The sequence below is a fragment of the Lytechinus pictus genome, chromosome 6 (assembly GCF_037042905.1).
Source record: "Lytechinus pictus isolate F3 Inbred chromosome 6, Lp3.0, whole genome shotgun sequence".
NCBI classification, from domain to species: domain Eukaryota; kingdom Metazoa; phylum Echinodermata; class Echinoidea; order Temnopleuroida; family Toxopneustidae; genus Lytechinus; species Lytechinus pictus.
Window position 1 is genome coordinate 25,686,224 of NC_087250.1, and position 9,831 is coordinate 25,696,054.

The window sequence follows — 9,831 nt, forward strand, 5'->3', positions numbered from 1 at the left end:
TTCAGACCTTCATTTGTAGATGTTCATGGACGTTTCATTTAGTTTAGAAATAAAATAAAATGACAAAATGAATAGGATATTTTCATCATCATGAAATATATCCCCAATTTGTACATGTTTTATGAGTCCATCTATGAATGATCGCATGGTTTACCTTACATGCATATTTACATTCATTTGAAATTATCTTAAGATTGTTGCTAAAAGTATTATAATGGTTATGACATTATATTTGCTCCTTGCCTTGCTAAACATGTTTATTTACCATCAAAATCTTACTGAGTATAACACGTAAATACTGGCAACGGATATCGATTCAACTAAAGTATCATTAGCCTCTTTAAAGGTGAAGTCCAGCCCAGAAAATTGTTGATTTAAATCTATAGAGAAAAATCAAACTAACATAACGCTGCAAATTCCATCGAAATCGGACGTAAAATAAGAAAGTTATGACATTTTTAAGTATCGCCCATTTTTTAACAAAACAGTTAAATGCACAACTCAGCGATATGCAAATGAGAGAGTAGATGATGTCCATCACTCACTATTTCTTTTGCTATTTATTGTTTGAATAATACAATATTTCAATTTTTACAGATTTGACAATAGGGACCAACTTAACTGAACTATAAACTGTTGAATTAATGGTAATTTCACATGTTCAGGGAGAAATAAAACTTTGTTGCACTTCCCAAGGAGGAGAAAATTTGAAATTTTATATGTGACTCGTCACACCGAAATGAGAGACAAGTCGGAATTTTTCAAATCCATATATTTAGTGATTATTATTCCCCGTTTCTTTACCTTTAATTTGATATATCACTCGACCCTTAAGAGTAAATATTAGTGGAGATATAAGCCTTAGAATGCAAGAAGAATTGGGCTCTTGAAAATAAAAATCAAGAGAAAAACGCCTTCGAAGTTTGACTTCCGTTTTGACCCTGCTCCATGCAAAAATCTATTTTGCCACCGCCGAGCTAACCGAAATGCCCTAGTAACCGCTTGCCAAAAAAGGCGAAACGATTAACCAATGAAGAGGCTGCATTGAGAACAATAGTCAACTTGCAAGTCACGCGCGACTGCAAGACGAAACAACATTCTATTACGTAACATTCGTATAAGTCTTCAGAGGATAGCATTTCCCAGGTGTTAGGCAGTGAAATTCACACAATGCAATTCAAAGCAATCAAAATTCCGCACAGGGCCAGTTCTCTATAAAAGGCCCTAACCAATGAATAGGAACCATCTTTTTCAAGTGTGACGGCAGTGACTACACATCTTTATCTTCATGGTGAGTATTGAGGAGACATGAGCCTATGGTCTCCTTCAGCCCTGCTCTCCGTTGGGGAGCAGGCATGGAAAGCCGCCTGGAGTTGAGTAAAAGCGGCAGCTATCATGGCAGTCTGTGATATTTTTAGGCATGCGAGTCATGCTGAATTGGGCAGGAGGGCTCCTCCACCCATATTTTCGGTATGTGAGCCATACCTTTCTACATCAGGGCGCTGCCCTACACTGTTTCTTTATTAGGGCGCTGCCCTATCTTATCTACTAGAAATTCGCTGATTCAGCACACCTTCACATCCCTATCTTATCTACTAGAAATTCGCTGATTCAGCACACCTTCACATCATTTTCAATGATTACAATAATTACTCTTGTAAACTCTTCGATTTATCGAATTAAGCCGTATGCTGATATGACATCGAACCATGTCATTTGATTTGGATTGCAAGCCTTACCCTTATTACAGCCTTATTTTGACTTCAATTCATCCGAGTAATTGCTTCCAACTTTTCTTACTTGGCATTGCCAAATTTTCTACAATACTCGCTCTAATGTATGGTTAGTATACCAACCAATAACAGCAAATGTGCTGGACCAAGGGATTTAATTTAACCCGTGTTAAATTTGTTGTCAAGTAATTGCTACGCCTATATTCCAATCGGATTGTGTACAGAAGAAATACGACCCCGGAGCTCCGATAATGATGATGGTCATGGCCAACTGTGTATTGGATATACTCTTATTAGTTAATATGCTCTGAAAGTCGATTTTGTTTTCACCATCCCAAAGATGGAGAGTTTTTTACTCTATAGATGCTACCATTCCTTTGCCATAGAATGGCATGAATCTTTTGCCATATAATAATGGGTGACATTCCCGGATATATTATGAACATGTGTATCTATGTATAAAAATTGTTATGCCTACATTTTGAATTATCCCTCATAGGGAAACTTTTAAAAGAACCATTTCGTTAAAACATGTTTAAAAAGCATCGATTTGGAGTACTGACATCGCTATAACATGGACTTGCGCAGGCCTCTCTTTATAACCTAGAGTACATTGTACACAAAAGGCATTTTGCACAACGCAGGAATCTTCTTCACTGCTTATAAAAACGATGATCGTTATGCTCTTGTGTTAAATTTTAAACAAGTTAAGTTGTACCAGGAGCTTCACAACAGCGATATTATCGCTAGATATCTCACAGCTCGCGTGGATAATGCTTAGACTTCCTACTGTGCCATTTTACATTTTGGCATAACCCGATTGGTTAGTGGCCAATTCACAGTCATTTGATATAGTTTGCTATTAATCTTGGAAAAGCCAAGTTTTGACACGAAATTCAACTATCATCAATTTGTTGCTTGTAATATTAAGCTTTACGTTCCTCAAAGGAAAAAAGCCTGATAAAAAATGCTTCATTAAAACATGTTAAATGATTATGGATCTGGAAGGAACTTCATGTTGAAATGAAAAATTCTAATTGCCAAGATGTAAATCTTGTCTGAGGTTTACCAGACAATAGATAGTACACGCAAATTTGTTCCAATGAGTAGTTCATCCGTGCAAGGCGCTTAAATGAATAGCTCATTACTATTATTACATTAAAAGAGGTAGCTAGTATATTTTCACTAGACTTTGTAAATAGGCTACATGCCCAAGCATGAACATTCTTTTGCTGATAGACCTTCCCATTTATTCACGTTGTCCTTGACAACCTACATTGAAGATTTGTCAGACCATGGACCTATATACATGTACATGTATTCTTGTTATCTATTCATTGAACAAAGAAGAAACACAATTTAAACGATTGGATTTTCTAGCTTGACAAAGCACCTAATTATCCTTTCCAACGCAAGCCGTTGATACTAAGAGTATTCCAAATTCCCGAAGTGTACAACAAGTTGGATTAAGTAAACTTTCAACCTTTCACAAGTTTAGAATGTATGCAGACATGCATTCCGACACTTTTGGTATTTGGAAAAACACAGGACAGAGATCCATTGTTAGTCTAATCTGCAAAGTTGAAATTTCTTCCACCCTGTACTCATCTTGTACAAGTCTATCAACCGTGAACCATCATCCTTGTGTCATGCAAAATTTATACAATATGCTACCAAGAAGACTTAACTATATTTGAAGTAACTTTATATAATACATGGATTCTCAAGAGAACTTATTACTGAATGTTAACAATCAGTCATCTGATATAAAAAATATTGTATAAGCCTTTATGATCCCGAGAGGATGCTGCTTTGATTTGTACATTTTGTATCGCTGAAATTGAGTTTTTTCATTACTAACTCCTCGATCACGAGGGAAATACAAAAAAAAAAAAAAAAAATTGAACTTGTGGTGATAAATGGTTTTAAAAATAAAAATGAATAACAATAAAACTGGGATTTCTGGAAGCGAGCTCCCGAGGTCTGTTTTACAGGGGAGAGTTTAAAATACCTGACTTGGCACATCTAGGACCTAACCTGGTTGATTCTTTTATTGTTTACATTTTATTATTCAATCAGACGACAATGTTATGTCATGTATCAAAAATTGGATATCGAAGTGTCATAATTTTGGACTCGTATCTCAAATTGATTTCTGACAATTATCAACATAAAGATTCATTACTTATTATTACTTATTATTTTGCCAGTCAACTATGCATATACTCCAACCGGATACTCCACAACTTATGATTAATCTCAATCACTGCTAATATCGTTAGCATGTTAATAGGTGTCGCGATCATGTTTTGTAAGGTATCTGACCTGCCAACTACCAACATAAATGTTTAGGAATTGATTTCTTGCACGGCACCTATGCCCTAGAACAAAATTTTTTTTAAACATGTTTGTTTTTCACAAACAAATGAATACTAATATCATTAACTATTCAAATTGATACGTAAGTTTGATTAGAAGAATAAACTCCAATGTATCTTTGCAAGCTGTGCTGTAAACTACATCCCCGACCTCGACCACCACTATGCTGATAATCAAGTATGATTGAATTAAGGCAATTTACTGCCTACAAATCCTTGTTGAGCTCCTTGTCTCAGTTACAGTGTTTGACAGCAATAGAACTCTTTATCAATTGTAATGATAACATTTATTAATCGAACAAAATTTGAAACATGAAATTTCATTTAATCTAAACCATGGTTATCAAGTTTATAAATCTTTCAGGAAGCTATTCTTTTCAAGTATGCTTACATCTAAATTCATTACAGCCTTTTTATGGACTTCCAATTCGGGATAATATCCTTTTACTTGGCACACCAAATTACAAGGAAGTTCGATTCAAATTCATTGTACCATTGTTGAATGTTAATCTTTTTTTGGACAATCATAAATTCTATCTTCTTATTTTGACGTCAATAATTCTGCTCTTCTCTGCTGACAGCAATTACGTCCAGCGTGCTCAAACGCTGAATGAACCATCCAAATTTCACTTTCAAAAGTTGTCATGAAAGTTATTTTGTACGATGAGAAAAGTATTTGAACATCACTACTTTGTTCCCTTCAAGTATGAATTCATTTTTGTTGATTGCTTTTTCTAAACTACTCTTCTCAGGTTAAAGGTGCACAAAGAGTACTTTCTAGTACTCACCAATTGGAACCCCCTAAAAACATCTAGTAACCTTGTCTCAGATTAAAAACTGAATTACAGTTTTTACACTTTATACCATCTGACCATGATGCCTCAGTAATTGTACCTCGTTTCATCATTACTTAATTACCTCCTTCATCACTTAAACTTTTGATTTGATCATAGAGAAATATTTTGACTTGATATCTGAAGCAAGATATTATTATTTTCATCCTACGATGAATCTTCCAACATTAGTTATTCTTATCTTAACGTCGATTATTATATATGGCTCTTTCAGTGAGACCATTTTCGCCTCTACTGCTGATGATAAAATGATATAAAATTATTTGAAAATATTTCACATTTATATCAATGGATTATATAGAAGTATGATGTACTTGATTGGAGATAATTTGCAAGATGAATCGAGGAATATTTCAATGATTAATTTCCTCTGATTGTTCATTGAGATACAATTGATTAATAATTATATATATAATCATTGGCTGATTCAGTGTTCCTTCATTACATTTTCATAATGTCAATTCATTCTGAAGTGTTATAAATCTTTCTAATTTGGCAAGTGGCAACATCGTATGTCCATGTTGAGATAATATGATCTTTACGAGATCATTATGGGAGATAACTTTCAAATTGTTTGAAATTGACTTCTGATATGTGGCTTTGAACATGCTATCCTCTGAAGACTTATACGAATGTTACGTAATAGAATTCGTAAATTATACAAATAGTATGAAGTATAATTAGAATTCTATTAGTAATAATGAAGTATAAGTCGAGGAGGATCCCACCCTGCATCAAAACAATTTTATTCCCTCCCGATTATACAGAAGTCAATTTTGAGATGCAGACCTTATTTTGTGGGAATACAGCGCCATCTATCTAGAAATAATCTATTCCGATGCACATTGTTATTATTATTTTCCCCGACTTAAGCACGAGCTGCCTTTTAGCGCTCAGTGCAATCAAGGAGTTGATCCTGTCGGGTACCCATTCACCTCAACTGGGTTGAGTGCAGCACATGGTGGGTATATTTATTGCAGAAGGAAAACACATCATACCTGGAATTCGAACCCACGTCCGTCTGATTGAAAGACGAGAGCCGTAACCACTAGACCACGGCGCCCCATTAAAACACATACAACAAATTTATACGAACCAAATGATTATTTGGTGTGTACATCTTGAAAAATTACTTAAGTGGATTGGAAAGCAATCCTGTTTTTAGTTGTTTACATACAAGATCTTTGTGTTTTGTATGACCTTAGCCGTCTTTGAAAAGATGGTTCCTATTCATTGGTTAGGGCCTTTTATAGAGAACTGGCCCTGTGCGGAATTTTGATTGCTTTGAATTGCATTGTGTGAATTTCACTGCCTAACACCTGGGAAATGCTATCCTCCTCGACTTATACTTCATTATTACTAATAGAATTCTAATTATACTTCATACTATTTGTATAATTTACGAATTATCTTCTACACATCATTGGTTAAACCGGGGTTTATAAAAATCTTCGTGAAAGAAAAAGAATGCCATGATCTCCCTTATTAATGAAATAAAAGGCGGGGATAAAAGGTTGGCCCTAAGACCAATGCTGATTCGGATCGATATCAAGCACAACCAATATTTTATTCTAATAAAGTAACAGATAAAGAATGAGAACATGCAAATGCCTTGTGCAACAAGTCTTTGTAAGATTGAATGATTAAATTTGGAGGAGAGAGAACCCCCCCCCCAAAAAAAAAAAGCCGACAAAAACATCATGATAGTAATAACAATATTTAAAATTAAAAAAAATAAAATGAAATAAAACAAAAATCCGAGACATGACAAGACGATGTTAATTATCTAGTAAAGTATAAAATGAGTGTAAAATGAATGTATGAATGTTCTTTTCATTACAATTTCATATGAGACAAACTGAGTTATCAAATGATTGATATACATTATGTAATTTTAGATTTATTGCGATTTTGTCTTCCTTGGTATTTATTAAACCAATGAATAAGAAAAATAGCTTTCTTCATGACAACTATCATTCTCATACTGGCAATGATCGAATTAAGCGAAGGGTGTGGTTTGTTTAAAGAAAGTTCAAGTTCCCCTGTTAGTTATCCCTCGAAAATGGGATAATTCCCCCACCCCCAACACTCACACACACAGGTCAGGCCTTGTTTACAATCTCGCCTTTGGAATCGACTTGACCCTTTTCACTGTCAATAGGCCTACACTGCGTTGCGAAGAATGAAAGGGAAAACAACGGGGATTTCTCCCCCTTCTTTCTTTTGTCGCCATAAGAAAGCGGTAGAATGAAAAGACCTTTATTGATTTTTTATTTCTTTTAAAGACATTTTACCATGTAAATGCGTATCCGCCAAGCGACGTTGCCAAGATCGATACAGAGGCGTATAATCATCATTATCATGGGTATCGTGACTGGAGACTCCAATTCTATACTCATTTCCCACGAAAAAAAAATGAACTCGTCGAATCATTTGTTTTTATATTACCAAAGGTTTTTGAAATAGATATCAATAAATGAAAGAATTGACACAATGTTTATTGTTGTCAGTTTACTTCATTTCAAGAAAGTTTCTGATAGAAATATTGATTGAAGAGCCTGTGTATGTCTATTATTATTACCAAGCTCCATGTTAAACCTTAATACTAGCCGCCATTTTAAATCGAATTGCAGGTATGATTAAAATGTTAGGCAGCCCGGTTGTGTTTAAAGTTCTCTGTTTTTTCCTTGACCGTTTTCGTAATTTTCCAATCGAACTTTTGACTCATTCCATTCTACCGTAATTTTTCGCTGTTAATTGTTTGCTATTTTGTCATCTTTTTTGTTTATTTCCCTTTCTTACTAATCACGCTAGCATAGTATTTTTTGAATGATTTGTTCTTTCTCACATGTTCGTCTTTCCTTCCTTTCCCGCTTTGTATGTTTTTCTTACTTTTTCATAGGCGGATCCAGCTTTTGGCGAAAGGGGGGGGGGGGCGTACTGCTGAGCGGCGCACACATTTTTATACATCACCGGCGCCATAAAAGAAAATTTTGAAAAAGGGGTAAAGTCTGACCCTGTCAAATGCTCTTTTCTTTCCTTTATTTTTTAAGCGGCGCCTTTTCTTTCTTTTACTTTTCTCAAATATTAGGGCGTGCGCCCCTTCTGCCCCCCTGGATCCGCCATTGTTTTTTCACTTTCCCTTTTCTTCCATTTCTCCTTTCCCCCCTTTCCTCGCTTTCTTTCCCTTTCCTCTTTTTGCTCCCTTTCTTCCCCCTTTTTTATGGCGATGAAATCAGCAAGGGCAGCCTGCCCCCTGCCTGTTACACCACTGATATTATTTTACCGGAGGAAAATGGAAATTTTATAGAAAGGACAACAAAAACTAAAGCTGTACAATATTTTTTATCATGTTTTCACTGTATAATACCGATCCCCTCTCGCTTGTCCTTGTTTTCGCTAATTCCTTCCCATCCCTTTCTCTTTCTGCTCTGTTTTCACTCATTCCTTCCCATCCCTTCCTCTTAAAGAACGGCTGTGATAAAAAAATAGACGATCGAATGGGGAGAAGAAGGAATTATATAGAACAAAAAAAAGAGCGAAAAGTGAGAGGAGTAAGACGTTTGAATGAGTAAGAGAGAGAAGAAAAAGGGGAAGAAATGAGGTCAAAAAATTAGAGCAGATCGACGAGGTAGGAGAAAAAGAAATGCAGGGGGAGGAATAAGATTGTAGGGATGAGCAGATGAGAGGAAGAAGGAAAACAGAAATATATTATATTAAAGAGGAACGAAATAAAAAAGAAGAGGAATGAGGCGGTGAGTGAGGGAGGGAGAAAAGAAAGAAGGAAAGAAGAAAGAAAACCGGCAAAAAAGAGAAGATCGAAGGATGAGAAGAACGAAAAAAAGAGTTATGTAAATAGAAACGAAAACGAAGAAAAGGGGAAAATAGGGAAAACAGGTGGAGGGTGAACAAAGGGGAGAGAGAAGGAAAGGAGGAGAATATAATCGACATAGAAAAATAAGAGAAGATCGAAAGGGGAGAAGAACGGAAAACAAAGGAGGAATTAACAAATTAGAATTAAATAAGAGAAAGGGGTTGAGGAAGAACAAGGAGGGATATTTAGGAAGAAGAGACCGAATGATCTGAATGAGAAGAGCGAACGAAAAGGGGAAGAAAGGAAGAAATAAAACACAAGAAAGACGAAAGAAGAAGGTAAGAGAATAACATAGAGGGACAGAGAGAATAGATCTGGGCACAGTCGAATGGGACAACATGGCAATGACTTTTAGGAAATGTTAATTTCAATAGGTGTATTTTAAATGACTAATATTTTAAATCAATATCGTATGACCCGTATACCATTATCAAAAAATTAAAAAATGCAGGCCTACTGCATGGTCCTTTCGGACCATATTTCATTGGTCAAAGTCAGGGGCGGATCCAGGATTTAAAAAAAAAGGTTTTCAACCATAAATTAAGAATATTTCGTACCCGCCAAAAAATTGACAAGCAAAAAAAAGAATAGGTCTTCAATTTCAAAAGGGAGTACATCCCGGGCTAAATCTCGGCTTCAATGGCATTTTTACATTACAAATTTTAATTTTCTTCTCAAGTGTGGGGGGACGTGCCCCCCTGGATCCGTGCCTCAGTTGTCGAAGTTAATATTCTACTGTCTCTGACTTCCTGTTATTTCTAAAAGTTATTTCTTTCTCTATCGTTCATTCAAACATGATAAACAATTGAAGGCAAAAATAATTGGAAATAATGAAGCCCACCAAGCTTTCATGATAAACTTTTTTTTCTTTTGTTAATGATACTGCAGATCAATTACCCCACATCCGCGAACATACAATACTTTTATAGATTTGAAACCCTTTCTTTTGAAAATAAAGTTTTCTCTTCGAAACATCCCGATCACTTGCATTA